The following is a 7,129-nucleotide window of genomic DNA, read 5'->3' as shown; positions in this document are numbered from 1 at the left end:
CTCTGCTTCCTCTGTTATGATTATCCCTCCAACCCTGGTTAGAATTATCTCTCCAGCCTTGGTTGGAGTTATCCTGCTATCCATGGTTATAGCTGCCACCTTGATTGTACCATTGATTGGGGTGGTCATAGAAGTTATGAGTGGCTGCTACAGTGTGGTCTTCCGGTTGGAATTGCGGACACTCATCAGTATAATGACTGTAATCTACACAGATTTCGCATACTCTTATTGGAACCAACTGTTGGCTGTGCTGTGGTGGAGAATGCTATAATCTACACAGATTTTGTATACTCTTATTGGAACCAACTGCTTGCTGAGCCTGTTGTTGACTTAGCTGCATCTGCTTCAATAAGTTAGTCATTTCACATAAGCTCTGAGCTATAGCAGCAATCTCTTTGTTAGTGGATACCTCTGCAACAGCTCTTGAATGACTTTATTTCTGCCTGTGATTCTCGGTAGATTCAGCTAAGTCCCTGATCAATTGCCATGCTTCTTCCGTAGTCTTGTACTTTTTCATAGACCCATTGCTAGCACCTTCCAATGTGGTCCTATCTTGAGATTTCATGCCCTGTGTAAAGTAGCCGAGCAACACTATCTTGTCAATCATATGGTGGGGACATGCTTCTAGAAGATTATTGAAGCATTCCAAGTATTCATAGAGAGTTTCAGATTCATCCTGAACAATCATGGACATGTCTTTCCTTAGTTTATCGGCAACATCAGCTGGGAAAAATTTCTCCAAAAATTCTCTTCTAAGCGTATTCCAATTGGAAACAGTTGTTCCGGGTTGAGTGTAGTACCACTCTCTTGCCTTTCCCTCAAGAGAGAATGGGAAGGCTTTTAACAGAATGGAAGTTTAATCAGTGCCATCACGCTTAACAGTAGAACAAGCAGTCTGAAAATCCCTAAGTTGCTTGATAGGCTCTTAAGCAGGTAAGCCATGAAACTTGGGCATCAAGTTGAGTAGCCAAGACTTTATTTCGAAATCCACAGCCACTGCTGGGTGGTGTGCCTGGAATGGTTGTAGTGTAAAATCAGGGGCTCCTTCCTCTTGGATAGCGACTCTCCTAGGTGCTGCCATGTCACCTGCACGTAAATCAACTGGATCAGTAGAGAGGGAGCTTGTTTCTTCCTTAGATGACGTTTCAGGTTCGTCCTCAGAAAGCACTAGCCGACGCTGAGCTTTCCTTATACGTGAAATAGATATTTCAATCTCAGGGTCAAAAACTGGAAAGCTTTGAACATGCACAATCTCAGCGCGCATGCACAGGCTGCGATGGCACTGCGACCAGAGAGCATGCCAGGGCGTGTGCGGATGCACAGGCTTGTGCGTCCGCACAGATGGCGAAAAACACAGTTCTGTGTGCACGCACAGCTTGGTGCGCACGCACAGATGCCCTATTTCAGAATTTTCTTTTCTCTTCAAAACTAAGGTTCCCAACCTTATCATAACAACATAACAACCCCAAATCATTCAAACAAGCACTAAATCATAGTCCACAAGTAATTCTAACCTATATAACTCAAAATTATCCAACTAAATCTAAGCTAAGCATTATATCACAAGGAAACAAATAGTTCCAAAAAACTATAAACAAGAGATAGAGTTAGAAAAAATGTCACGATGGTGGGGTGTCTCCCACCAAGCACTTTGGTTTAAAGTCCTAAGTTGGACTTGCATGGCTTCATTGGTCATTTAAAATCTTCCCCAAGGAGGAAAATCTCCAACTCCTTGGCTTGTTTTGGTTGAGTATGATCCTTTGAATTTGACTTCTTGGCGCTATCATCTTTTCCCTGCTCCTTGTCATCTTCAATCACTTTTCTTCAACTATATCACACCCAAAAATAGAATAAGCTTCAAGGATCGGCTTGTTGGATTCCTCCAAAGTGAACTTGACTAACTTGCCATCCGACTCAAAAGAATAGACTCCCGAGTGTGCATCTAGCCTGAAATAGGCCGTCTTCAAGAATGGTCTTCCAAGGAGTATTGATGATGGCTTGGTTGAGTCAATGGGAGGGGTCTCCAAAATATGAAAATCAACTAGAAAGAGCAATCCTTGAATATTGACTATGACATTCTCTGCAATCCCCGCAACTAACACAATACTTTTGTCAGCTAGCACAAATTTTGCCCCGAACCTCTTTAATGGAGATAAGTTCAATCTTTCATAGATGGGGAGTGGCATGATGCTCACACACGCCCCAAACCACACATACAGTCTATGAACTTAATCCCACCAATCAAACAAGTCACCAAATATGATCCGGGATCATTGCATTTTTTGGGAAGTAAAGAAGAGATAGAATCATCTACCGGCTTTTTGTTCAGGTTGCTAAGCTTGTCTTTGTGAGTGCACACATCCTTGAGGAACTTGGCATATTTAGGCACTTATTGAATGGCTTGAAAGAAAGGGACGGTAACTTCAACTTTTTCAAAAACTTCCACCAAATTGGGGTCAAGATCTTCTTGCTTCTTTGCTTTCTTGGCCAAAGTTGGGAATGGAATGGGCAAGGGCTCTTCAAGCAAGGTCTTTCTCTTTGGCTCCTTGACCTTCGGCGGTTCTTCCTTACTCTTATCAACATTTTCATCTTCACCCTTCATCACCTCCACTTCATCTTCTACCTCCTCATTGTTTGTCTCCTCACTCAACTTTGAAGGTATAGCCACGCTCTTATCCAACTTAGTACCACTTCTAAGAGTAATGGCATTTATGCTTCCTTTAGGATTGGGTTGAGGTTGTGAAGGCAAACTACTTGAGGTTGAAGCTTGTTGGGTGCCTTTTGTAGTTTGAGGAGGGAGGGTTAAACGGGTAAGGGCTTTGGCTATTGTATCCAAATAAGCATCTTGTTTCTTATGGAACACTCTTTGTTCTTGCATGAAGGTGTGAATTGTGTCATTCATGTGGGATTGATTGGAAGGAGGGGCTTGGTTAACTTGAGAAGGATTAGATCTACTATTTGGATGTTGATACTTCACTTGAGGTTGAGGTTGTGAGGGTTGCTGGTAGGCTTATTAGTATTGTGGTTGACCTTGTGGGTGTTGATGGTAGTAGACTTGAGCTTTTTGGTTAGGTTGAGCTTGGGCAGCTTGGTTCCACCTCTAGTTTGAGTTATCTCTCCACTCTTGGTTTTGATTACCTCCTTGTGGGTAAGATCCTTAGTTGTAGTTGGGTCTTTGCGGGTAAGGGTTAGCAACCGCCAATGCAGTGTCCTCTTGGATTTGAGGGCATTCATTGGTGTAATGAGTATTGCAACCATAAACACCACATATCCTTGATGGTCCTTCTATCCTCTAAGGTTAGGGTTGAGCATTTATCAACGCTTGAGGGATTTGTTGCCCTTGGGTGATTTGCCTCAACAAAATTGTCATCTCACCGAAGGTCTTAGTCAAAATTGCATTTCCGGAGGGAGAAACCTCACTCAAGGCTTTTGGTTGTGGGATCCTTGCCCTTGAGTGTTGATTTGAGTCCGCTAGGTCCGATATAACTTCCCAAACTTCTGTAGCGGTCTTGTTCTTGGTCAATGACCCTCCGCTCGCGGCATCTAGGAGAAGTTTGTCTTGGTGGTGCATTCCTTGACAGAAATAACTGATCAGAACCAACTCATCAATCTGATGGTGAGGGTAAGCCTCCAGCAACTTCTTAAATCTCTCCCAATATTCATACAAAGTCTCCCTATCTCGTTGCACAATGCAAGAGATCTCTCTTCGCAGCTTATCAGTTTTCTGAGGAAGGTAAAACTTTTTCAAGAATTCTTTCTGCAACAAGTCCCAATTGGATCAATTTTCCCCGGCTGAGTATAAAACCATTCCTTTGCTTTTCCCTCTAAAGAGAAAGGGAAAGTGAAGACCAATACCGCGGCTTCATCTGCTCCATGTCTTCTCGCAGTTGCACAAGCAACTTGCAAATACTTAAGGTACTTCAGAGGATCTTCCCCAGGCAATCCATTATACTTGGGGAGCAAGTTGATTGTGCCAGACTTAAGCTTAAAATTCGGATCCAAGGCCGGATACAAAATCAGAAGTGGTTGCAAGGCGAGATCGGGAGCTCCGACTTCCTTCAAAGTGATCCTTCGCGGTGGGTCCGCCATGATGAATACAAAGATGAATACAAAGTCTCCTCGTTGATTGGAGAATGATGGTCACGGATTGGTGGTGATAGTAAATGGGAATGATCCTCAAGGGAGCCTGATTCACTATTCACAAAAGCTAGCCGGCGCTGAGGTTGCCTTATACGAGTTAAAGTTCTTTCAATTTCTGGATCAAAAGTGGCCAAGCTCGGGTCTGGAAGTGACTGTGTCATTCAATTGAGGAGGCAATGAAAGCATGCAATTATGAAAAGGAAAACAGAAGTAGGCAAATAACCAAAAACTAACTTAGCAATCTACAACTACTAAGACTAACTAAAGAGGAAAGTAGTATCTACAATTAATGCCAAGTAGCAAAAAAATCAACTATTTACACTATTCACATATTTACACAACCAAAATCATGGCGCTCATTGTACTTAAAGTGAATTCCCTGTCAACGGCGCCAAAATTTGACGGAGATGACCAATCGCATAGGTTTGGATTTTCACACTAAAAGAGGATAAACGTTGCAAGTATAGACCAGTCCCAACAATCGGCCGCCGATCAAATTGAAATTTCACAAGATGTGACACAACTCAAAACCAATTTGTTGTCAAGTATAAACTCACAATAGAGTGAGGTCGAACCCCACAGTGATTGATTGGTTGAGCAACTTTAATTAGAGGAGTGTTCTAGTTGAGCTGAGCATAAGTTGGAATAAGAATTACAGAAATTTAATTGGCGAGAAAGTAAATAACAGGAATGTAAATTGCGAAATGTAAATGGCAGAAATTAAATTATAGAAAGTAAATTGCAAGAAATTAAATGGGGATTGGGGCAATGAGCATTAAAGTAAATAGCAGAATTTAAAGAGAATGGGTAAGATCAGAAGTGGGGAAGTTCATTGGGCTTAGGAGATGTTGCATTCTCCGGAACAAGTTCATCTTCATCTCTTTCTTAATCAATGCATTCATTGACTTTCTTGGCAATCTTAAGTGATTGGATCCTAATGTCTTGGTAATTCATCTCTCTAAGCTTGAACAATTGCCCAACGTCTTGATTTAATTGCTCATGGGAAGAGATGAAGTATGATCACTGATTATACCACATGTTTTTCTAGATCAAAGTATTGGTAGCATTATATGTCACTGTATCCATCCAACCCCAACCCAGTCCAACATGAGAAAGTATTTCTAGCATGATTTTCTCATTCTTCTTTCAAGGTTCAGAGGATATCAAAGTACGAACAGCTTCTCTGTCAAGACAACTGTTTAATTGAATTAAGATCGAAAGCTTTCTAGCAAAATCAAGAGAAAAGAAAGAAGAAGAAGATAAAAACTATTATTGATCCATTGCATTACAACAGAGCTCCTTAACCCAATGAAAAGGGGTTTAGTTTTTCATAGCTCTGCGAATGGAAATTGAAAATGGAAAGTGCATTGAATGTAAAACTAAATTACAGAGAAAGTAGAAATATAGAGTGTTTATAATTTTGGATCCCCATATCACTCTCTCTTTTTCTAGTTCAAAACTACCCCTATATATACTACTTCTCTGATCTTCAGTTCAGTCTGCAAGTCTCTGGATCTGGGCCTTTAAGCTCAGTTGAAGCAGTTACAACTTAATGGGCTTAGCTCAGCTTGCTAAAAGAAGTTGAGTCAGGTATAATTCACATTAGTCAAGTCGTTAGTGTGGTTAACGTTAAGTGTAAATTCTGGTTTGAAAACGTTAGTGACACTAACTTTGTCACTAACGTCCCAACTCTCTTGAGCTACGTTAACCCCAATGTTAGTGGCACTTACGTGACTGATAAACCCCATATTTAGGGTTTATCTTGTATTGATTTTAAGGGATTTTATGACCTTTTACCCACATTTATTCAATGGAATGGCATGGTTTTGTGATTGTCTCCTTATTTGTGCTTAGATGTGAAAACATGCTTTTTAGGGCTTTAACTTGATGTTTTAATCTCCCTTTGATTCCACTAGATGCCTTGATGTGTTTGTTAGTGATTTCAGATTGAAAAGGCTAGGAATGGATCAAAGGAGTGAAGAGGAAAGCATGCAAAGTCGAGAAGATCATGAAAAGCCAAAGAGTTGAACTCGCCCATGGACGCGTGTGCGCACAAGGCGCTTACGCGCACCTTGCGAATTATCCCATGGACGCATACGCGTGCTGTGAGCATATACGTCAATGCTGGAATATGATTTTTTAATGAAAACATGGCCAGCAAATTCAGAAGGGTTGTGGGGCCCATTCCCAACCAACTTTGGCACAAAAAATGCTATTTAAAGCCAAGGATTGAAGAGAAAAGGAGGATTCACTCACTTAGAATCTTTTTTACACATTAGGATTAGTTTAGAGTTAGTTTTAGAGATAGAAGCTCTCACTTCTCTCTAGAAATTAGGATTAGGATTAGGTTTAGTTCTTAGATCTAGGTTTTAATCTTTGCTCTCATCTACTTCTACCTTTAAATTCCTTGTTGTTACATTCATTCTTCTTCTATTCTTTTGTTATAATCTCCTCTATATTGTTCTTATATTTTGTTGTAGATCTACTCTTGTTCCTTCTCTTTTCTTTCAATTCAATTAGAGGTAATTCATAATAATTGTGTTCATTTGATTTGTTGCTATTAATTCTTTGCAATTAGTTGTTGTTAGATTTTGTTCTTGTTGTTGATTTACTATGCTTTCCTTTTTTGCCTTCCAAGTGTTTTATGAAATGTTTGGTTGGATTTTAGAGTAGAATTTTATGCTCTTGGCTTGGAAAGGTAACTTAGGAACTCTTGAGTTACTAATGTCCAAGTGATTGATGATTGGGAGCTATTGACTCTAGTTCTCACTAATTGAATTAGTGGAGAGTTAGGACCTATGGACTTGGATTGATATATCTCATTTAACTTTCCTTTACTAGTTAGAGGATGACTTAATGGGATTAATCCTTGCCGATTCTCATATTGTGGTTAGTGATTAGGATAGAGATCCTTGACCACCAAATCTTGCCAAGACCTTTTTAGCCATTAGTTTACTTTCTTGCCATTTATCTTTCATGTTTCATATCA

General features: G+C 40.3%; 1 non-coding gene across 1 annotated transcript; it reads left to right on the top strand.

The window, feature by feature from the left end:
* The first annotated feature begins 3,608 nt into the window (after positions 1-3,608).
* Positions 3,609-3,715, top strand: LOC112718759 (small nucleolar RNA R71). Its single transcript, XR_003161085.1, has one exon. It is a non-coding gene; the product is annotated as a small nucleolar RNA R71 (small nucleolar RNA).
* The last annotated feature ends 3,414 nt before the right edge of the window (positions 3,716-7,129 follow it).

Source organism: Arachis hypogaea, chromosome 10, assembly GCF_003086295.3.
Source record: "Arachis hypogaea cultivar Tifrunner chromosome 10, arahy.Tifrunner.gnm2.J5K5, whole genome shotgun sequence".
In the NCBI taxonomy this organism is placed as follows: Eukaryota; Viridiplantae; Streptophyta; class Magnoliopsida; order Fabales; family Fabaceae; genus Arachis; species Arachis hypogaea.
This window is presented reverse-complemented; position numbering and strand designations above follow the sequence as displayed.